This window comes from Brienomyrus brachyistius, chromosome 24 (assembly GCF_023856365.1).
Source record: "Brienomyrus brachyistius isolate T26 chromosome 24, BBRACH_0.4, whole genome shotgun sequence".
NCBI lineage: Eukaryota > Metazoa > Chordata > Actinopteri > Osteoglossiformes > Mormyridae > Brienomyrus > Brienomyrus brachyistius.
The window spans coordinates 46,359-71,326 of NC_064556.1; the positions used below are offsets into that span (position 1 = coordinate 46,359).

Consider the following 24,968-nt stretch of genomic DNA (forward strand, 5'->3'; position numbering starts at 1 on the left):
TCCCGGCCCTTTGTCAGCTCCTGTCCTATGTTCTGTCTCTTGCCTTGTTTTGTGCTTCGGTCCTGTTCCCCGTCGTGCGTTGATTCTGTTCTTGTTTTTCAGGTTTTGGTTCCCTGGTCTCGTCCCGTCCTTCGCCTCCTCCTGGGCGCGCCCGGTGTAGCGCGCCTTTGGGGGGGGGGGTTCTGTCATGCCCGGCTCGTCCGCTCCTCCTGTGTGCCACGCCCCCTGCTTACCCACGTGTGTTTCCCGAATTGTACCCAGCTGTTTCCGTTTGCTGTCATTCAGTCTGGTGTATTTAAGTCCTGGTCTCCCCAGTTTGCTTTGTCTGTCATTGATGTTAGTGGCGTTACATGTCTCCTGCTCCCCGTTACCTCATTAAACCCCCGTTTTCCCGTTATCCCGCTTGCCTGCCTGCTCCTTCCACGCCCTACCGCACGATCGCCGCTTACCTCCGCGACCGGTCGTGACACATACATTAAACATGGAGTCTTTTTAGGTCCAGACTGATCAAAGCATCCATTTGGTGCGTTTAGTCCACGGCCCTTTAAAAGGTAACAGCTGAGGTCAAGCTCAGTTGTGCTGCAATGTATTGGACTCTATAGGAGGGGCAGAGTCATACAGAGTGTCTGTGTCATGTATGGGCTCTCCAGCAAGTGTGCATGGGTTTGACAATGTCCCTGCTCCACAGTCACAGAAAAACCTATAGTGAAGAGAAAGTTATTAATATCCCTGAATGGAACTATTAAAAGTCACAATGCAGTTAAATTCTTGCACAGTTCAAATGTAACCTATTGACTGTTTATTACAAAGAACTACTAGGCATGAGCAATACAAACTGACAAAATGTCATTTTCATGATTATGAACATATCATCAGTTTGAGTATTCTATCGTGATATAGCCTAAATACTTGTTTCCTTGTGTAATTAACAGTTGCGTACAAGTCTGTTGTTTGTATAATTCTATTTAGTGCAGCTGCACTAACCTGTCGTGCCGAATGAACTCAACATCATGTCCTTGATGGCACTTCTTGATGCAGTTCAGGCAGATGGCATTACGGTCCGTGGTGTTGCATGTGTGACACCTACAAGAGATGAAATGGAGGTTTTGATTGGTTGATATGCTCATCAGATAAAAATGTATGCTGTTGGGGGTTGGGGGCATTTACCTATAAAAATCGTGCATCGGGTAGCTGGTGTAACTGGAAATCTTATACAGGCACTGCCCCCTAGAGACAGCTTTTTCAATGGCATCTTGGTTGTTCATTATCTTGTTATCTGTGGAGGAAAATGCACAGTCAAAACAACTAGAAACTCAAAATGCTAATGTTGGAAATATCCACCAGCAGATGACCTCTGTATGAAACTGTACATGGAACATCTTATAGTCCCTCCTCTTCTTTTCTTTCTAGATTTAAACTCCCATCTGGAGGAAATATCTGGTATTTTTTTAGAAAATCAATGCCCTCTACCTGTCAGTTGGACTCATTTCCTACTTATATGGTTAAATCCTGTTTGCCCTCTCTTTCCTCTCTGGTAACTAACATCATGCATTCCTTCCCTATTGCTGGTCTCATTCCTTTATCTCTCGAAACAGCCATCATAGAAAGAAAGAAACCTGGACTCTTACAACATAAATTTTCTTCCAATCTCAAATTTACCTTTCATCTCTAAAATCACTTGAAAAAACTGTCCAGCCTCACACCTACTCTCCTAGTAGGTGGTAGTGTAGTGGATTTAAGCTGAATCTTCAGAGTAGCAACAAGTCTGTGGTCAGAATTCACAAACTAGGCATTTCTGTAGACCCTGCAGTTCTGAAGGAGCTTCCAATGTCTGCCAGCGAGGATGTGATCGATCTCCTTCGCTGCACCACCAGCATTGGAGTACCAAGTCCAATGATGCGGCTCAGGGCAATGGAACCAGGATCCAGCGACGGGCAGCCCCGACCTTTCGCAAAGTCAAGGAACATGGAGCCACTCTCACCCTGGTCTCCAGACCCATGGGGACTGAAACAGTCCTGAGAGCCAGCCCTGTCAGTGCCAGTGGTCACTTTGAAGATGTTACCCATAAACAGAGTGTCACCTCGTGGGCACTCTTCAACCACTAAGTGAAGTTGTGAGTAAAATGTCTCCCTCAATGAGACATCACTTAATGTGATCAGAGCATATACTGAAACAACAGACAAGACACCCAAGGAGTGCCTTAGCCGGAGTCTCATAATACACTCATTGAAAGGAGTGACATCAGACACCATCAGGAGGAGCCGATCTGCTACAGCAATGGCTACTCCCCGAGTATGGCAGCCATCAGTCTGACCAGACCAAAAGTAGGTATACCCACCTACAGAGATCCGGCCACTCCCCAGTCTGCGGGACTGTTGCTACCAAAATGCGGAGTTTACGAAGCTTCCCCAACAGCAAAGAAAGATGACAGAGAGAGACAAGATGTTCCATGCGCCCACCCAGATGGGCCACATCAAACTGGGACCCAAGGGCCGCCATGCAGCAGGCAACGCCTCAGCACCACACCAGCCCCAATCCCCAACAGGCCTGACACTTTTAGCTCTCTGACGGTTTCAACTCATCTGGGTATGAGGCTCCTGAAGGCCTCTCCCATCCCCTTCATGGTGCATGCAGCTTTCCTTTGGGTAGCTGCAGCAAAGCTACTCCTGTGGAGAGCAGACGGGTATCGTGCCTGTTTATATCGAGCAGTTGCGAGTTGTTTTATGGTGGCTGGAGTGCAAATCCCGCCACCAACCCCCCAAATATTTTTCCTTGCAAGTAGAAGGATTGCTTTCAGGGCTGGATGCAGTTTAACATCATACCCAGGACATGTTCTTGACACCTTAAAATTTAATAAAAAATTTTTATAAAATCTTAAAGTTGACAACACTGCTATTCTTGTACCTGCTCTAGTTATAACTGATATTGATTATTGTAATTCTATCCTCTCTGGTCTTCCTCACTACCTCCTCCACAAATTTCAACTGGTTCAGAATGCAGCTACCGCTTGTATCATTACCAGAACCCCTTCTATAGAAAACATCACTCCTGTCATTTAGCATCTTCACTGGCTCCCTGTTAAATATCACACTGAGAAGCAAAATTTTAAAATCACTTTCAAGACAATCGATAATCTGGCACCTCTGTATATCTCTGATCATCTACATATCTCTATTCTTTCAGTCTAGCTAACCAGCCTAACCCTAACCCCAACCCCTCATCTCAAACTCTCTACCAAAACTTTTGGAACGTTGATTTTCTTCCTACCTTTAAATCTCACCTTAAAGCACATGCCTGTTCTGTATAGTATTTCAATGTTGTATTAACATTGGTTTTATTGCAACTATTTTTATTATTTATATATATATATATATATATATATATATATATATATATATATATATATATATATATATATATATATATATTATGTGACTGTTCAGTAATGTGTATATAAGGTCCTTGAGTGTCTTGAAAGGCACCTAAATATAAAATGTATTATAATTAAAATCAGGTCTGGTCTTTCAAAAGCCATAAACTTATGGGCACAGAACAGAGAAAGGAGAGGAACAGAGCAGAGTATTCAGTTACCTTTCATTGTCACATTGACACCAGAGGCGAGGAACAAGCCTCCAAAGCGGTTGTTGAAAATTTGATTTCCTTCCAGAGTTGCAGTGGCATGATTGGTGATCTCAATCCCTACAATAAAGAAACAGCAAAGTCTAAAATCTTATACAGTGGCTTGCAAAAGTGTTCAACCCCCTTGAAAGTCATGACAATTGTCTGAAGTATAAAATTTATATACACAATTTTCTCAAAAACACTTTTGAGTACTGTTGAGTACTCTTTTGCTCCAGTATATTTTTCAAGGCCCAAATAGGTCAGTTGTTTTAATATCATTAAAAAAACAAGAAAATCATTATAAATGCTGTTTGCCTAAGTATTCAACCCCTATGCTTTGGAAATTGCAGGTTTACACAAATGACAAATTAATTATAACTGACACCAAAATGACCAAAGTTAAATATGATTAAGTACTACTTAGTCTTGATGTTTCCCCCCAAATACGAAAAAGGCCCTTTGGAAGGGTAATTGTCTTTCTTGGACAATCACTGCAAAAATTAAGACAAATGAGCATTCTCCTGATGTGACTGAAGTCACTGCAATGCAGAAGGCAGGAAATGGCTACATAAAAATACCGACGAGACTGAATGTCCCGATAAGCATTGTTAGATACATCATCAGAAAGTAGAAGGTTCATCACAGCACCCAGACCATTACTAGAACAGCAAGATGTCGACTGGTGAGAGAAAGCAACTAAAAATCCACCCACTCTCAGAAGTCTGTAATGCTCTTTGGCTGAAACTGGAGTGAAGGTGCATGGGTCCACAATTTCAAGAGCTCTTCATAAAACAGGCCTCTACAGGAGGGTAGCAAGAAGCCATTCCTTATGAAGATCTACATAATACATATGGCTTTTGCCTCAAAGCATGAGAAAGACCCAGTTAAGATGTGAGAGACTGTTTTAAGGTCAGATGACACCAAAACAGAACTTTTTGCCAGACTTCTAAAAGGTATGTATGGTGCGAAAGTAGCACTGACCATGCCTGAAGAATCACCGTACTTATGGTGAAATATGGTGGTGGCAGCCTCATGCTATGGGGATGATGCTTATGTGCTGGGACTGGGAATCTTCTCATAGTTGAAGGGACAATGAATGGGCACAAATACCACACAGTGTTGCAGAACTTTTTTCAGTCTGCTATGAACTTATGGCTCAGGAGAAGATTCATCTTTCAACATGAAATTGACCCTAAGCATAAGGCCAAAGCGACACGGCTCAAAAAGAGGAAGGTGGATGTTCTGGAATGGAGTCAAGGCCCTGATCTTAACCCTATTGAGAATGTGTGGCACTGTTTGAAAGCTGCTGTCCAGAGTTGCTGTCCCCCCAACCTAGAGCATCTCTATTCATTCTGCCAAGAAGAACGGAGGAGAATCACTCCTGCATGATGCGCAAAAGCAGTACGTACTTCAAAAAAAAATTAAGGCTGTTAATGCAGAAAAACGGTTCTCAACAAAAATTAATGTGTAGAGATTAAATACTTATGCTAAACACTAAACTGTGAGTTTTTCTTCAATTAAATATATACAGAAAATGGTTTAGTTTGACATTTATAAATGGATTGTTATGACATTGTGTGAGTTCACACAAAAATACTGAATGGATAAATATGTGTACAAATCCTTTGTCAGGCAGAAAATTATGATTCATGGGGCTTAAATACTTCTGCAAGCCACTGTACAAAAAATGTACTAATGAAAGGTTGGAGAGGAGCACAGCTAGACTAAACAGGCAGGTACAATGACATTACAAGGTCGACCCCCACCTGCAGCAAAGCCATCAAATATCCTGTTTTTCCTGAGCACAGGATGACTGTTGGTGCTGATGAGGACACCAGCTTGGGCATTGCGGAAGATTTCGTTCTCCTCCAGCAAACCTGCACAGGTAAGGTGTGGCAGTCGTTCTACTCATAAAACAGGGCTGACTTACAGCTTAAGATTGATTGCTAAAACAGATGATCTGAAAGGCTGTAGGGTGGAGAAAACCCCAGACCATTCATGCCTTTATAATGTCCATCACAGGCAGGGAAACTGACTTTATGTTTACAGAAATAGACTAAACTGATGCGACAGAGAAATATCTCCCATAATGTGATAAAACTGATGGCCTTTTATTATGGATGTAAACAACATTATGCATACCTCGACCACCATTGAATATGCATATTCCACCATCTCTACCATCATGGATCTTGTTCCTGCGAAGTTTAGGGTTGCTGTCTGTCTTTATCCACACACCAGCCATAGCATTGTCAAAGATCTCATTGTCCTCAATGAAACCCAACCCTGAGGACAGAATAGGCAGTGACAGAGGGCAAACTGAAGCCAGCCATACAGCTAGCCATCCTTCTGAAGCAAATGAGAAATTATGCTGAGGTCTCTGAACTGCAGCTTTTGCACTGAAAGTTTGTAAACAACTACAAATTAATAGGGAACAGTTTATAACATTTCCAGAAGGTATCACAGTGACCCAATGGACACTGAGCCAGAAGACCGTGTAACGGTACTGTCGAGAACCTGAATTCCAGCTCCTTACCAGAGTTGTATACCAGAATGCCACCATTCTGCCCCCCCAGATCTTATTCCGCCGAATCTTGGGGTTGCTACCAGTTCTGCAGGAGAAAAACAGGCAGCAGTGATTCCTTTGTAATTTCTGGACAATGCTACAAATACTGCAGTGTCAGGTTGTGAAACAAAGATGTTTTTAAAAAATAACAATGAATACTTTAATGAATAAATGCACTAGGAAATGCAGCAAATTAAAAAACAAGAAAAAAATCAAAACAATATTTGGTGTGACCACCCTTTGCCTCTAAAACAGCATCAATTCTCTTATGGACACTGCAGTCTAAGGTGTTCGGTTGGCAGGTTGTTGTAAGCATTTCGGAGAACTGTCCAGCTCTTCTGCAAACTTGCTTCAGCTTCTGCATGTAATTGTAACTGGCAGATGGATGGATGGATAGATGCAGTATTCATTGTTCTTTTTGTTGATGACAGTTCATTGTAACTTTAGCTATGTATTGGGGCTCAGTGTCATGCTTCAGAATTAATCTGAGATCAGAAAAACTCCTTCCCGATAGTCCTGCATAATGGATGAGAAAATGCCTATATACTTCTCAGTAGTGAAGGAACCATTCATTTTGATCAAACCACCAAATCCATTTGCAACGATTCTGGCACAAATATGCATGAAACCACCATCACTGTGCTTCACTGCTGCTGACAGACACGCATCCATGCAGCCCTTTCCCGTCCTGTGGCAGGCACTGTTACAACAAAACTCAAATTCTGAAATCAGTTCAGAGCACCTGTTGCCATTTTCTACACCCCAGTACTTGTGCTTTTGTGAATAAGAGAGTCATTCAGCTTTTCCCACGTAGGAGACATGGTATTTTGGTCACAACTCATGAGCGAGGCCCAGATCTGAGCTGAGAGCAGTGCTTGACATCTTCTAATGTCAAAGGGCAGTAAGCTTCATGTACATTTGGCCTGCTGCACTCGGCTTCCGCAGCTGGCCCCTGCCTTTCTGCTAACAGCCATGACTGTTTGTGCTTATGCAGAACAGCTTGTCTAGTGTGAGACTTCTGCTGATTCAGGATGTCCACCTTGTGTGTTGTTGCTGTTTGCTCTTGCCAAGGTATAAGACTCGAAGGAACTGCTACCTCTCCTTTTTAGCATGGCCTTCCCTCACCTACTTTTACTTTTGTCATGGTGTAAAATCTGAAGGTTAGACAACTCCTGCCATGGTACAACCCAACCAGTTTGGTTCAAACTACACATTATGTCATTGATTATTAGCTTTTTTTATTTGTATGGTTGTGAACTGGGCTGTCTACAAAGACCTTAATATTTTTTTTAATCTAAAATATACTCGTTCCTATTGACACACTGATGCATAAGATGTAAACTGTCTAAAAAGATTTTTATGAAGCGCACACACACACACACACAAATTATATAAAAATCTCCAGTGGCATAGGAAGCTGACCTGATCTGAACACCAGAGTACATGTGATTGTAGATGTCATTGTCTTCTAGAACACCATGCCCATTGTCATAAAAATATACTCCAACCTGTAAAATATAAAATATACAATAAGATGCTCTCCTGCCAATGGAGAGCTGGGATAAAATGAATGTTACAATAATTTATAATTTAGTAAATAAAACAATGCAACATAAACAAGAGATTAATAAAAAAGTAGCAGGTCCCACCCACTTACATCCAACTGAACTGCTAACCCTGAGCCAGAATGAGCACTTTCAGCCATTACCTGCTTTCCGCTGTGTATCCGGTTCCGCCGCAGAACCGGTGTGCTTCCGGTGGTCACCCACACACCCGCCAGGGTGTTACTGTACACTTCATTCTCCTCGATTACACCCTGACCCTTTTCGTGCTGCAAGGTAGAAGCCACACCACATGGTACAGTCAGAATCTCCTCTTCTGACTGGCAGGGTTCTCACTCGAACAATCATTTATTTTTAGCTGCGTTAAACAGAAACAAGAGGTCCCTCCCTGACATCACTGTATTTACATGCTCATTCAGAGAGCGTTCACACTCAGAGCTCACACAGCATTCACTTGCACATCATGGCACCATGTGTTAATTCCACATGTTGTTTGTGCAGCTACACGTAGAAATTAATATGCGTATGTGAAACGCAGTACCACCAAAAATCTTGGGGGCAGTATGGTCAACTTATGTTACTGAACTGTTTATATATGGTACAGTTAGTATTAAAGTAGCAACTGATCTATGTATTTTTTTTGAGTGACCAGAAGATATTAAAAATGCAATATTTTCGGAGGCAAAAGGAAAAAAAAAGTATTCCAAGCACTACTGTGTGAGCTGAACAGCAGCTTCAAAATGTACTGGCAGTTTAAGTTTCTTCTGCTTTCTATGGAGAATGCTGCAGCAGTATTACGGAGTCAGCAACTCGCTGTGGACGCAGTGAGTGTACAACATTCATGCCACAACCGTGAACTACGCATTCAAGTATGAGCAGCTGCACCGCTGACGTAGTGACAACACACATAGGCATAAGGGTTGCGAGTCGGCCTGTCACAATTATTACATAATCATCTAATTGACATTATGCAAAATATAATTGTGGTCAGCTCAAATAATCAGTAGAATCGTCTCCACTCATATAAAAATAGAAATATGACTGTTCTGTCTCATTCACCTATCACTATTTCCATGTTGTTTTCTACCAGGTAATGCTTGGCTGGCTTTTGTTTAATGACATCATCTCATTGTGTTTCTGAACCAATCCATACCACCTGCCCTATTAGTACCTCGCACATGTGCGCATGTGCAGCATTAGGCTTCTCAGCAAATGCGGTGCCCCATTTGTACACTTAGTTTCACAACATTTTCATGACCCAGCCTGATCCCGTTAGAGTTTCTTTTCACCACTTCAGGTTCATTTTATAGGCTGCTTGCTCGTGAGTGATCTTCACCAGCCCAGAATATCAGGCAGATATTCCAATTTTGGATTCTTTGTGTTCTCTGTCTGTTTAATACAAGTTCTGCATAGCACTTTCACATGTGTCTGAGTACGTGTTTATGCGTCTCATTATGGAGGGATGACTGTTTATGTCCCTGACGGCTGCCACTATTATGCTGCAGCAGAGTCAGCATATTATGGCTACAGGACAAATAACTAAAGAAATGTGTATTATTTTTCTATTCATTTATGATCCCACTGCTTTGGAGTGATATAAGCAGGTGCACATAACTGGTATGCAAGTTAGCATTCACTGTAAAGCGATAAACATGGAAATTTCGTGTTGCAGCAGTGCAAATGCGTATATATTTTATGTGCATTTGTGTTGTAAAGACAAGAAATTACCATGCATTTTAACCTTTATGTGGCTAATCTGTGCTTCTTTAGAAGTATAAAGGTTAACTCACAGTGCACATGCAGTCATTTCTTGTCATGAGAGCATGAATGCATTTAATGAATGCGCATTTAAAGAATGCATACTCGTGTATCAGTTATGTGCATCCGTGGATATAAATATGGCTGAAACTAACACAAAATACTCCAAACTTCCTATTTCAGTTTAGAGTGAACTAAAGCTATCTGTATACCAAAATTCTGTGTCACTGGATAGCAGAAATTTCAACTGATGAAAATATGAACTAACTTTTCAGATATTGGATATTTAGATAATAGTACTGACCAAAAAAACTGGAAATAGACAACCGGAGTGAACACTTAAATAAAATGGATTTTTTTTTTTTTTTGGTTTGGTTAAGTCAACGGAATCATTAGCGCCGATAGTCTGTAGCATGTTTCACAAAGCCGGCTTTCTTGCTTAACCAGATAACTTGTCTGATATAAGGTACTGCATAGTTTAAATTAATTTTATTTTCATTCACTTACATTTACCCCAGACTACCTTAATTCCAATAAGTAATTCAGCTAAGTTTGCTGTAAATGTAAACGATACGATTTGCCATGGGGGCGGCATGGTGGTGCAGTGGTTAGTACTTTTGCCTCACACCTCTGGGACCCGGGTTCAAGTCTCCGCCAGGGTTACATGTATGTGGAGTTTGCATGTTCTCTCCATGTCGTCGTGGGGTTTCCTCAGGGTACTCCGGTTTCCCCCTCACAGTCCAAAAACATGCTGAGGCTAATTGAAGTTGCCAAATTGCCCGTAGGTGTGTATGTGTGAGTGAATGGTGTGTGAGTGTGCCCTGTGATGGGCTGGCCCCCCATCCTGGGTTGTTCCCTGCCTCATGCCCATTGCTTCTGGGATAGGCTCTGGACCCCCGCGACCCAGTAGGATAAGCGGTTTGGAAAATGGATGGATGGATGGATGGATGGATGGATGATTTGCCATAAAATGGCAGGATGAACAAATAGGGCAGGGCAGACGTGTGAAGTAAAATTGGGCAGGTGGTTTGGGATCAGGAAGAGATAACAACAACTGTCTATTGCCAGGCATTTAACATTTAAATTTTTTTTTCCTTTCTTATTTAACTTATTTGTTAATGTTACATCAGGTCTCTACAATTTTTGTTTAAAGCTTAAAAGGCAAATGCATTTTTTATTTCTTTGCAAGGTGTATATGCAATATTCAACTATTATTAGGCTAACTCTAGGCTGATAGTGTTATAAAATAAACAGAAAAAACAAATCATTAATCGCAATTATTTTTATGACAATTAACTAAAATTTCACGATGGTGACTGTCCCAGGGGGGAGCATGAAGTACAAAGCAGCCCTAAGAGTTGCATGTGTGACTAAGGATACACATGGGAATGAAGAAATTTCCATACTACATAGATGCCTCCATGCTGCCCATCATGGATTTTGTTCTGTCGAACGATAGGGCAGCTGTTGGTCCGGATCTGGATCCCTGCCAAGGCGTTGCCGTGGATGTCGTTCCCTTCGATGAGGCCCCGCCCATCTCCAAATATGTAAACACCACCTTGGTTGCCATTGTAGATGGCATTTCCCCTGAATGCACAAGACAGAGAACAACTGCATGAGACACATATATCAATACCAAAGTGTATTGTAGGTGTTTTCATGTTTATGGTACCAGGCTTCCATTGGAGTAGTCCAGACAAAACAACCAAATCAGTTCAAAACAGTTAGGATAGTAGTACCATTCATGCGATAAAATGAAGAAAAGACTGGATAGAGGAATCCCAATAAACGGATGTATAAATAAAGATGCTAACCTGATAGTGGGGTCACTGTTAGATGTGATCCAGACTCCAGCAAAGTTATTCGCATAGATCTTATTGTCGATGAACTGGCCACGACCCTTTTCATGCACATAGATGCCCCCTGTCTGTCCATGGTGGATCTCACAGCGCACCACTGTGGGGTTTGCGTAAGCCTTCACCTCAAAGCCAGCGATACGATTCCGGTGGATGTTGCAGCTCTCGAAGTAGCCCTGCAGAGAACACACAGCACACACCAAAATGTACAACAGTGTCAAGCAAAAATCCTATGAACCAGGTAAAAGTATAAACACCTGACTTTTAGGTTTAGAGAGATTTATCTAAACAGGCATAGCTCATGTTATTTTCCCACATCAAGCAGCTTGACTGTATACACTAGATAGAGACCCTTGGTTTTGAAAGCATGATGTTTAGCAATCACAAAAAGTACCCTAAGATTATGGGATGAAACAGGAGCACCCCAAAGAATTGTGCATAACATGCAAACTCCAACAAGAATGGGGGTGAGATTCAAACCCCCAGCTCTGAAGCTGTGGCAACAGACACCTGCTTAGCCACCAAACTCTCTCAAGAAAATTTACTTATTCAAAAGCTATTAAGAAGTTAATTGTAGAAGATACCAGCATTCCCCACAGCAGGCATCCACAATTCTAATCCTGGTAGACTCAAGAATGTTGTTCTGTCTAATGTTAAAAATCCTGTAACCACAATGTGACAGAAAACAAATGCAACGAAGCCAGTGCATTTACCATGCCATGGTCGAAGGTGAACACTCCAACATCCCTTCCATGATGAATGTGGTTTCGTCGGATGATGGGGTTGCCGTGGTTTTTCACCCAGATGCCTGCCAGAGCATTGTTGGAGATCTCATTGTCCTCATATACACCCTGGAAACAGATGTGGTGGGGGGGGGGGGAACACTGATTAGGAACAGAGACATGCAACTTCATAGCACTAATTTCCTGCAGGGCATAAAGATGCACTGTGTAACTGTTCTCCAATCATTATTAGCCAATGGTGGCTTATTTTTATAAGGCAGATTCAGTTGGAAAAGAAATTGAAAGAAAGAAAGACAAAAAGAAAAGTTACTTATTCATTGTTACCTTAGATGACTCAAAGATGTGGGGATACTATTATAAGGGATAGCTCAAGGTGAGCACACGCTTTGCCTGACACCTGAATCCGAAGTGCAATGTAATATACTATTTATCACCTATAAAGCCTTAAATACACTTGTACAAATTCACCTTGCAGATCTGCTTTTTCAAAATGATCCTAATTTCTTTTTATAAAATGCTAATTATTTACCTTCACCAAACATTTATAGCCAAAACAACAACAAAGCCAAATACAGAACTCCTGATTTAAGGAATAATTTTCAGATTATTACATTTCTGAAGCACTAATCACAGGTGATCACCAAAACTAGCGGTTCCATTTCTGGTTTAATTTTTGTGGTACACCTTCTGCCTCCCATCGTTTTACTATGTTGCCATTGTTAAGTTAGTTCTGCATTACACTTGGTTGGCTACACTACCACATACAACACAGTACTCATGTTCTCTTTACTCCTATACTTTCTGCCTTGTGCTTGGGAACAGTCCAATCACCAGAACATTATTGCGTACCCCAAGTAGCCACTCAGACCCAGAATATAAAAACATCTTCATTAACTAAATGTTATACAGCTTTTATTACTGTATTATTGCTTTTTATGTAGTAACAGTCACTTATGTCCACTGGCATTCTCAGCATTGACAGGAAATGATAGAATCAAAGACTACATCAATGTTACTCCCAAAGCATTACAGCATTACAGCAATGTTACTGCCAAGTTTTGAGAGATTCATCGTACATTTGGCACAGCCAAATTTCTGTGCATGTTCCCCTCCCTGGGGAAGTGTGTTGCTCAGTCTGTGGAAGCTCAGGAAGTGTTTGTGTCTGTGACTGGAAGGTCACCGGCTGAAAACCAAGGGTCACCAGAGTGATTTTAGCATTGGGCGCTTAAGTAAGGTCCTTAACTGCATTGACTTTGATTAAAAGCATGTGCTATATGACAACCAAGTACAATGTGCACGCTGTGTCTCTTTGAGGCGAAGTATGTCATGCCTGTGCATAGTCTGTGATGTAAAGTCCCACGTTCTCACAGTTGCTGATGTTGCAGTGCTTGATAGTGGGACAGGCGCCCTGACCACTTACACATACTGCGGAACCCACTGTTGAAAGAGAACAGAGAACATTAGCTGAAACATCTGAACTATTATGCTTATGGGAAATCTGTAATTAACTTTTAAAAAAAGAAAAATGAGTCAGATGGATGTATAGACTGCCATACCTGTACATGTGCTCCGTATGACACAGTAATCTATAATCGGGCTGCAGTTTACAGTGATCTCTAAACAGTGGTGTGCATTGTGGTGTTGGGCAGACTTGTCATCAGGGTTGAACTATCGGAAACAAACAAATACAGACCAACAAACTTCCAGTATTTATTTATTTTTAATTAAAGGTGCATACTACAAATAAAGTTCTAAATCCTAAACAGGGACATAATATCTGTACTAAAGAGAAGATGGAAGATGAAATGAGTCTGAACAGGACAACAGGCACCCACCCTAATAGTCATGTAGCCCACATAGGCATCCTCAGATCCTTCCATGAATACGAATGTGGAGTCCCGGGTGTTCTCAATAATCACCTTATCCGCTACCTTCCCAGGTGCTAAAGGGTTTGTAATAAAAAGGGCAGAAATTCTTTGGGTCACAAAAAGAGTGAGGGGAAAGATATTTTACGTGAGCATAACACAATCTAGCCTACAAAGAGCAGATTTGAAATGGTTCTTTATACAGTTTCATCTTTCATCATACATGAAAAACAAGCTATACCAGCAAACACACAACCATAACCACTCAGCAGAAACTCCACAAGTTAACATACCAGCGCCAATCATGGTAATGGGTGACTCGATGTAGATCCACTCGTCATTGTAAATCCCAGAGTGGACAAATATAAGCCTCTCAAAATGAGCTTCCTGTACGCCACCAAGAGCATCTTCGATGGTGTCGTAGTACTGAAGGGACATTAGCATCAGCATAATGGAGTGTGGAGAGGAAGAGAGCCTTTAAAAATGTAGAAAGTTCATATTTTCCCATATACCAATGAGTAGCACTACTTTCCATAACCAGATTAACTATAATTTTCATCAACGGTTATGTGTTTCCAGAGAGATCAATTCAGGATCTATCAAAATAAGGGCTTTTGAGAAAAGATTTGTCTAAGAGACCATGACAATAAAATGGGAAAATTCAATAAAATCATGAGATTTGCTCAATAAATAATGAAGAAAACAAGATTCTGTGATGGAGATATAGTCTTACCAACATGTTCTCCCGTCCTTTGTACCTGGCAGGGTTGCTGTAGAAATGCTCAGCTAAGCCAGGCTTCACATGAGCTCCCTTGCACTGCAAACAAGTTAAGAAGAAACACCCTCAGAGTGTAAGGTAATGCAGCACCTGGGTGGACAGATTATATGTAACGACACCGAGGGTACTCAGACAAATTAATCAGGTAAAACTGCTACAGGGAAAGGTACATGAGCTTGCACACAGGAGACACACACCAGCTGCTGAAAGCTCTCTTTCCAGGGGTTTGACTGCTCATACTCCTCAGGATTGATCTGGTAGAACTTTCCAGGCTCAGGGTGCATCATGGGGCGTGTGTACTCAAATACCTCCATGTAAAGGAGGTATGCACCACGATCTCTCCGATCCTCCAGCACTGCTCGACTGGTCCCACCTCCCCTCAAGGCACAAGGAAGACACGCATCTCGGCTCTTCTCTGTCCTGGCACCTAATTGGTGGAATGAACTTCCCCTAGATGTCCGAACAGCTGAATCCTTGACTGTCTTCAAGGGACGACTCAAAACTTTTCTTTTTCAGAAATACCTGACGTAGAACTTCTATATTCTTACTCGACTCTTTCTGGTGTGTGTTTAACAAAAAAAAATAAAATAAAATAAAAATTCTGCACTACTCAATGGAGTTCTCAGAGATAGTATTCATAGCTTGGGTCCTTATTGAGCTAGCATCGGAAATTCATTGCAGAGTCTCAAAGCACTTATGCAAGTCGCTCTGGCTAAGGGCGTCTGCCAAATCCTGTAAATGTAAATGTAAAGTCTCTTCCTATGAAATGGAGACAGAACATATGGATCAGATGAACTCCACTCAAGGTCACACAAAAAGCTCTCTATATACAATTCACTACATATATACATTAACAACAGCTAAAGAAACAAAGACAATTTAATGTAGCAAATTATCCATGGCCCTCAAAATCCACGACTGGGGTGGAAGGTGGCATGAGGCTGGCTCACCAGAGGATGGGGTCATTGACCAGTTCACTGAAGCGCTTGCACACACGTGCTGCCTGACAGAGGTCCTGCTCCAACAGGTAGGAGAAGATCTTCAGGACCACCTCATCGGGCAGCTTCTCCTGGAGGTACTGCTCAGCTGGAGCAGCTGATGGGGAACAGACCAGACATTTTTATTAAATCAATTTTACCACCAGCCCAGAAACCAAGGACCACTCATTAGCCGGCACTAACCTGGCAGATCCAGAGATTTCCCTGAGATCTGGGGCCTCTTGGCTCGAGGCCCAAAGGTTTCTGTGGCTGAAGTAGAGGCTCCCTGCAAAGAGAAGCAGTGGTGAAGGGAGATGATCACATCCTACCATAACTGAAGAAGAACTGGGAATCAGTGGGGACAGTAACTGTACACTGCTGACCTATACAAATACAATAAAACAGCAGGTCAACAGAAGCAAAGGCAGATAACAACCAACCTCCATGGGGCTCTTTCCTGGGCAAGCAGTCCGCTTGGACAACAGGGACTTTCTTCGTAGTTGATAGGGACTATTTTGAGCTCCAGGACCAGATTCTTCAGCAACCATGTCTGCAGGAACTTCATCATCTATGGCCAGAAAAAAACATACAGACCGTCAGTGTGGCAGTTTCAAAGTTCTGTGTAGTTGTAATAATAAATGGTGAGATTTCCAGACTGCCAGTTGCACTAGGACTTTGTCAATGTGCAATATTAATATTGATACTGCATGTTGTGCACATGAACGTGTCACATCGCATGAACCAGAACAGTCAGCTATGCCGAGGTTAGGTATTATTGCCATAGTATCCAGACATTATATAACTTTATATATTTAAGTAACATTACTATGCAATACAGTAGCACTATTTTGAAATATTGCTGATAACATCTGTTCAGTACGTGGGGGGGGGGGTGCGGAACACAGATAATAATATATCGATATAATAATAATAATATATAATATTATATCGATAATAATCAATATGTTGCTAAAACATTTTCACTATCATAGGTAAGGCTGTCACGATCACACCACGATCATGTCCCAATGTAATTGTGATTATATGGTGCATGTGCAATCATCACCAGGGTATTAGATGACAGGTGAAACGTTTGCCCAGACGCCACCGTTCTGGTACTATACGGACATTTACTTACACCCGCAGTTTGGTAAGCAGATTAGTGGTGTCCCTAAAATATTAACGAGATGCATATTGTGATGCCCAAAAGTTAGTGATCTGTATACATTTGCCATATTCTTATGTTTAATAAACGTGTCTGATTTTAAACTGCAAAAAGTACCGCCACACCACCATCTTTTTACCTTGTTTGTCCACAATCTCTCCTCTTACAAAAGACGTTCAGTGCCACTCCAGTGCTTATTGCTTCCATGACTTTCTAGAACAATAGCATGTGGCTCCAGTAACTGAATTTAATAAGCATAAGGATACTCTGAATTTATACAAACTACTTGCTTTTGGATGTCACAATACGCTTCTCGTTAATATCTTAGGCACACTAGTAATATGCTTACCAAATTGGGCGCGTAAGTAAATGTCCGTAAAGTACCAAAAGGACGGCATCCGGACAAACGTTTCACCCGTCATCTAAAGCCCTGGTGATTATTGCACAAGCTCCATATAATCGCTATTATAATGCAACATGGTTGCGACAGCCCTAGTCATAGGAATCAAACAGCAAGCTTTGCAATTTGCTGTTAAAAGTATAACTTACCACTGAATTTCTGGGTTTAAACAACAAACTTAGAAATTCAACCAAAAACTAAATTCATAACTAGATTCTGTCGACAACAATGTATTCCATGGACCACCGAATCACCCCTCTCCCGCTATATCTAGTTGTAATCATCTCAAAGCCACAATTAACAATGGGTTACATGTTGAACAGCTGCTTGCGAATTTAAGTTTCCCCTGTGTTGAAAAATGTACTAATACACTGATTAGCAAGACCAAATGAGCTCTGCCTAATGCTAAAGCTTTAAAAAAATGTAACAGTTTTTCTTAATTATTCCTGCCTCATGGGATTCCACTGCTCAATTAAAAAAATAATATGCATCAAAGACAAAGCATACTGTATTCATTCAAGATACGGATGGGATTGTGAGAAATTTAACTGATTTAAACAGCAAGGATGAAAATTGAGACGACTGATTCAGAGTGCCTATGCAATGTAAACTGATTTAACATGTACTAGGTAATCTTGAAACGCAACAATCATTATATTTCCCTAACCCTAACCCCCTTACCCCAACCCTAAACCCTAACACCTAAACCCCAAGCCTAAACCCTCACCCCAACCCTAAACCCAAACCCTAAAACCCCACCCTAACACCTAAACCCCAAGCCTAACACCTAAAAACCCTTACCCCAACCATAAACCTCAACCCCAACACCTAAACCCAACCCTAAACCCTCACCCCAACCCTAAACCTAATCCAGCCAGAGCCACCCGGTGTCACCTTACCTCATCTGTTCCTGTTACTCCACCATTCAGGGCATCCGCACCTAGAAACAACAACAAAAAATGGAGAATCAGATCATCATGGGTTCGCGACCCTAAGAATGGGAAAGAGTGATTGAACCCAGGGAGACTTATCCGAACATCAACACCTGTAAAACAGAAAAGGAAAACAGTTAATAAGGATTTGGAACCCAACGGCCATGAACCGATATATTATGGGTTCACATCCCGGACCTCAGTGAAGGGGTTTCGACCTGAGAAGGATCATAAGGATCTCAATGCTTACAAAAAAATATAGGATGGACATTGTAAAGGGGTCAAACTCCTGGGTATAATTCAAATATGTACAAAATATTGGATAAGGACAATGTTAACTGTCACGACAACCAGGACCGAGCGATCGGGATCCGGGTATGCTAGCCGCTAAGCGCTTGATTTGGATAAACCAAACAGAGGCACTGAAAGGGACAGGCAAGAGGCAAGGTCGAAAGACAGGCAGGGAGGTCGTAAGCCAGGGGGTCAGTCCTACAAGGAAGCTCAAGACAGGAACACACAAGGGTGCGGGAACAGGACGAGCAGGAGCAGGCTGGGAGGACGGATCAGGTACCGGGAAGGGTCTGGAACGGGAGAGAGAGAGGGGTAAGGAGGAGACACTAGGTAAACAGGCAGGGTTGGGTATCAGGGAGAGACAATCGACAAGAAAGTGCTTGGTATGGCTTCTATACATCAGCGCAATACTTCGCAACGTGTAAGTGACGTCTGACTGGTTTTAACTCTAGGCTCATTCTGCGCAATGAGCCGCAGCCGGTGGTGTCCGCCTGCGTGGGCGTGACAGTTAACACAAATAAAGCTTTGTATAAGGAATAATTGTAAATAGTTTATGTATTTTTTAAATAAATACGTTTCTGGGAAGAGGTTATATATAAAAAGAATTTTTAATTCTAGAAAACTGTTTATTAGAATGTATTTAAATTTTGTTACTGTTTTGCCTGAAAAATTAAAAAAAAAAAAAAAAAAATCATAAAAACTTAAAAATAAAAATTGTAATAAAAACGTTTCTTGACTGTTAATGTGTATTATTGCTTGTTAATGAATAATTATTATTCAGTTTATTTAAATTAAAAAACAACCTAAATAGACTTGCATTTTTCAAAAATTCAGTTGAAAAAGGAAAAAAGGGGGCGGGGCTTCAAAGCTCATATAAAAGCAGCAGCTCAGAGGGAGCACTCACTCTCTAACTGAGACACCTCTGAGCAGCTTAGTGAAGTTTACTGCTTTTGATAGCTTGCTCATTTTAGCATTTATTTAGATTCTACAGCCCATTTTTCTTTTATTCCCCCTTCTTTATTTCAATTCCTTACTTTATATTTAGGATATTGATTAGAATATTTTATTTTAGTTTCTTAGGGCAGGTCAATGCCTGATGAAGGTTCTGTTATAAAACCGAAACATTGTGCAACTGACTTGCCTGAAATAATTCATACTTATTAGATATATAGTTGATATATAGTTGATAATGGTTTATTTTGGGTATGACCCACACTTGGGCTACTATGGTCCGTTCTCCCAGCCTGATAGGCTGTTTAATTCTCATCCTAGACCCGAGAGGCGTAGGCCTCGGGCATATAGTGTGGGACGTAGGGAGGTTGTTTCTGAGAGGTATAGACCCCGGAACAACTCTCAAAACTACTATAAACCTAAACCAATAGGCAGGGGGCGCTCTACAGGGCACCCCCAGAATAAATCTGATTCTGGTTTTAGACCAATGACACATGGACCCCAACAATCCAGTATGGGGCCTAAAAGGGTTAATTCTGGGAGATACAGACCCCAGACAAACACCCAAACTCAACCACAACCTAGACCACTAGGTAATTTCTGGAACCAAGAGACTGGAGGAACCTCTTGGACAAAATACTATTCTACAGGTTAAAAGAATTCTCCAGAAATTACAGGATGAAAGTTTTTTAAATAGAAAGCAAATTACTTACCTGTCACCACCCGATGAGCCACGTTCCCGATTATGGATCTTCGGCAGGAGGTAAAACAAAGATCCAAAATCATGGAGTCTCCTTTTTTAATGCCTCCAGGCCGCCCGATTGTATCTGACATCTTGTATCTATGCCACAGCAGAATACATTGAATACTTTTTGAACCCAATCAGCACCAAACACCCCAGCTATATCAAGGACACATATGATTTCCTTGAGAAAATCAGGAATCTCCATCTACCTACCGACTGCCTGCTATTCACCATCGATATAGACAGCTTATATACCAATATTGACACGCCAGCAGGCCTAGCAGCGGTTAAGGAATGGTTTGCTAGACACCCAGACCCAAAGAGGCCAGATAAACACCTGATTAATCTCCAATAGATCTATCTTACCAAAAATGATTTTGAATTTGATTCCCAATATTTCTTACAAATTAAGGGAACTGCGATGGGGAAGAGGTTTGCCCCATCGTATGCGAACATATTTATGGCCAAATGGGAGGAGGGGGCCCTAGCGGCCTGGCCTATTCAACCACTCCATTATTATAGATTTTTGGATGACATCTGGGGTATCTGGTCGGGTACAGAAATGGAGTTCAGGGAATTTGCTGATCATCTTCATCACTTTCATGCATCCATTCACATAAAGTACACCCTGCACAACTCTGAAGTGAACTTTTTAGATACAGTCACTTATAAGGGGAGTGACTTTATCAACACCCAAAAACTGCAAACCCGGGTGTACTTTAAAGATACGGATACGCACGCTCTCCTACATAAGTCCAGCTATCACCCAAGACACACCTTCAAGGGAATCTTGAAATCTCAGCTCCTCAGGTTCCGTCGGATCTGCTCCCAACCGGGGGACTTCTGGAAGGCAACTAAAACCCTGTTTGGGGCACTCAGGAACTGGGGATATCCCCGTTCCTTCCTGAGGGGTTGTCTAAAGGGATTCCTCACGGGGGGAGGAGGGTCCGAGCGGACTCCTGCAGGAGATAATGAGGACATTCCCCTTGTATCCACCTTCTCTGGTGTTAGTGTGACCTTAAATAGAAGGGTGAAGGACAATTATAATAAGTTTATTTCACAGGGCACAGTACTGAACACACGCAGGGTAATCTCAGCTTATAGACGAAATAAAAATTTAAAAGACCTTCTAGTCCAAAGTAAACTGCCCCCCCTGGTGGATGGAAAGGCAAAAACCACACCAATACCAGAATTTCTCCCCAAAAGATACATTTGTAACCCAATGTCCTGGGCAATTTTTACAATTTGGCCACCTTTACCCCAGGACACTGCTAATTGTATATACTTAATCTATTGCACTAGGTGCAATATACAATATGTTGGGGAGACGAAAAATACCTTGAGAGACAGAATGACCCAACACAGGTATAACATAAAAAATGGAAAGGAAACTCACACTGTAGTTGTTCAGCACTTCTTGAAGCACGGTTTGGAGGCACTAAGGGTGATGGGACTTCAGCATAAGGGGACCTGGACAGATGGGACCCGGAAAAGGATCGAGAGGGACTGGATCCTCAAATTGGAGTCTACACAGCCATGGGGCCTGAATGAGAAATAGGACAGAGAGGGGGTTGTTTTGGTGACCCAAAGTAGGCCCGTGCCAAAAGTTGGCCACAGGCATACCCGTGACCACGGTTTTTCTCCCCCCCCCCCCCCCCACTCCAACCTACACCCTAACCCTAAAATCCTACACCTAAACCCTGATCCCAACCCTAAACCTTAACCCTAACCCCAACACTTAAACTCAACCCTAACACCTAAACCCAAACTCTAAAACCCCACCCTAACACCTAAACCCCAAGCCTAACACCTAAAAACCCTTACCCCAACAATAAACCTCAACACCTAAACCCAACCCTAAACCCTCACCCCAACCCTAAACCCGAACCCTAAAACCCCACCCTAACACCTAAACCCCAAGCCTAACACCTAAAAACCCTTACCCCAACCATAAACCTCAACCCCAACACCTAAACCCAACCCTAAACCCTCACCCCAACCCTAAACCTTCACCCCAACCCTAAAACCCCACCCTAACACCTAAACCCCAAGCCTAACACCTAACGCCACTCTAAGATGGCGCCGGTGAGGTAGGCTGCCGTCACGACTGCTCCAACCACCTTTTCTTGTTTCTGTTTTTTTAAGTTAGTTTTCAGTGTTTTTAAATCGGCAAAATCACCACCATTGAGTACATTAGGTATGATAGAGACACTCTTGTTTCCATTGGTATACAATGTACTCACAATTCGACGTTTTTAACTCTGGATCCGAGCTGGCCGTGTGAGATCTTGAGGGAGAACAAAGGACGCGATGCAAAGCGGCGGCCCCGAGGGAAACGAGCCAGCGTCAGGAACAGGCTGAGAGCCCGTGCACACCGCACACCTCTGCCTAGCATCCTGCTCACCAATGTCCAGTCACTGGAAAACAAGCTCGACGACCTCAGGGCCAGGATAAAGTTCCAGAGAGACATTCGGGACTGCAACCTCCTCTGCTTCACAGAGACATGGCTGAACCCAGCGGTGCCGGACCACGCCATACAACCGGCCGAGTTCTTCTCGGTGCACCGCATGGACAGGACGCAAGACTCGGGGAAGTCAAGGGGAGGTGGTGTGTGTCTGATGGTAAACAACAGCTGGTGCAGCAGCGCGAGCGTTATTCCTCTTTCACGCTCCTGCACACCAAATCTGGAACTACTGTCCATCATGTGTCGTCCCTTTTATCTTCCACGGGAGTTCACATCGGTCATAATCAGTGCCGTTTATATTCCACCACAAGCGGACACGGACACGGCCTTGTGCGAGCTGCATGAGGCGCTCACACAGCACCAGACACAGCACCGGGACGCTGCGCTCATTGTGGCGGGGGACTTTAATAGGGCCAACCTCAAACGCACAGCGCCGAACTTTTATCAGCACATCACCTGCCCCACCAGGGGCGAAAGGACACTGGACCATTGTTATACAACGGTCAAAGACGGTTACAAGGCGCAGCCTCGTCCAGCATTTGGAAAATCCGATCATGCCGCCATCTTCCTCATGCCAAAATACAAACAAAGGCTGAAACAGGAAGTTCCGGCTCAGAGGGAGGTCGCGCGCTGGACGGACCAATCGGTGGCCGTGTTACAGGATGCACTTGACGACGCAGACTGGGACATGTTCAGAAACAGCTCCGAGGATGTCAGCGTGTTTACGGAAGCGGTTGTGGGATTCATTGGGAAGCTAGCGGACGATATCGTGGAGAAACAGACTATCAGAACGTTTCCCAACCAGAAACCGTGGGTGGATAAAACCATCCGTGACGCCCTGAGATCTCACACCGCCGCCTACAACACGGGACTTGCGTCGGGGGACATGGAACCATACAAGGCTGCGTCATACAACGTCCGGAAGGCGGTGAAAGAGGCGAAGCAGCGCTACGGGAGGAAACTAGAGTCACAGCTTCAACAGCGCAACTCTAGGAGCCTGTGGCAGGGACTAAGGACAATCACGGATTATAAAGCACCAACAACCGGTATGATGAACGCGGACGCGACTCTGGCAGACGAGCTCAACACCTTCTATGCTCGCTTCGAGGCTGCAGCTAATGCTAACGGCGCTAATGCTAGCGGCGCTACCGGCTGCAGACAGGAAGACACTGCCAGCACCGGAAACGCGCTCATCATCACCGAGCACGACGTGAGGAGAGCCTTCAAGAAAGTGGACACCAGGAAGGCAGCAGGACCAGACGGCATCTCAGGCCGTATTCTCAGAGCCTGCGCAGACCAGCTAGCACCTGTGTTCACTGAGGTATTCAACATCTCTTTATCTCAGTCGGTGATCCCCACGTGCTTCAAAGAGTCCATCATTGTTCCTGTTCCAAAGAAACCACATCCTGCTTCCCTCAACGACTACCGCCCTGTAGCCCTCACCTCAGTAGTGATGAAGTGCTTTGAACGCCTGGTCAGAGACTTCATCATTTCTTCATTACCCGACACACTGGACCCACTACAGTTTGCATACCGTCCAAACCGTTCCACAGACGACGCAATCTCAAATCTCCTCCACACATCCCTCACTCACCTGGACACTAGGAAAGGGAATTATGTGAAAATGCTCTTCATCGACTACAGCTCTGCATTTAACACCATAATTCCCTCCACACTCACCACCAAGCTGGAGCACTTGGGACTCAGCTCATCCATGTGTCAGTGGATCTCCAACTTTCTAACTGGCAGACCACAGGCAGTAAGGATGGGCGGTCATGTCTCAGCCCCCCTCACTCTCAGCACTGGAGCCCCCCAGGGTTGTGTTCTGAGCCCCCTCCTGTACTCTCTATACACCTACGACTGCGTGGCCACTACCAACTCCACCACCGTCATCAAGTTTGCTGACGACACTGTCGTGGTCGGCCTGATCACGAACAACGATGAGACGGCCTACCTAGAGGAGATTGGAAATCTGGAGAACTGGTGCCAGAGGAACAATCTCCTCCTGAACGTCAGCAAGACAAAGGAGCTGATAGTGGACTTCAGTACAAAGCAGGAGAGGAACTACCAGACCCCCGTCATCAACAGGAGCCCAGTGGAGAGAGTGGACAGCTTCAGATACCTCGGTGTTCACATCACAAAGGACCTGTCATGGTCCTGCCACATCAACACCGTGGTGAAAAAGGCCCGGCAGCGTCTGTACCACCTCAGACGTTTGAAAGACTTCAGACTGCCCTCCAAGGTGCTCAGGAATTTCTACTCCTGCACCATAGAGAGCATCCTGACGGGAAACA

General features: G+C 43.2%; 1 pseudogene; it reads right to left on the bottom strand.

The window, feature by feature from the left end:
• Nucleotides 1-475: 475 nt before the first annotated feature.
• LOC125720081 (F-box only protein 11-like) lies at nucleotides 476-16,301 on the bottom strand (annotated as a pseudogene).
• Between the last annotated feature and the right edge of the window lie 8,667 nt (nucleotides 16,302-24,968).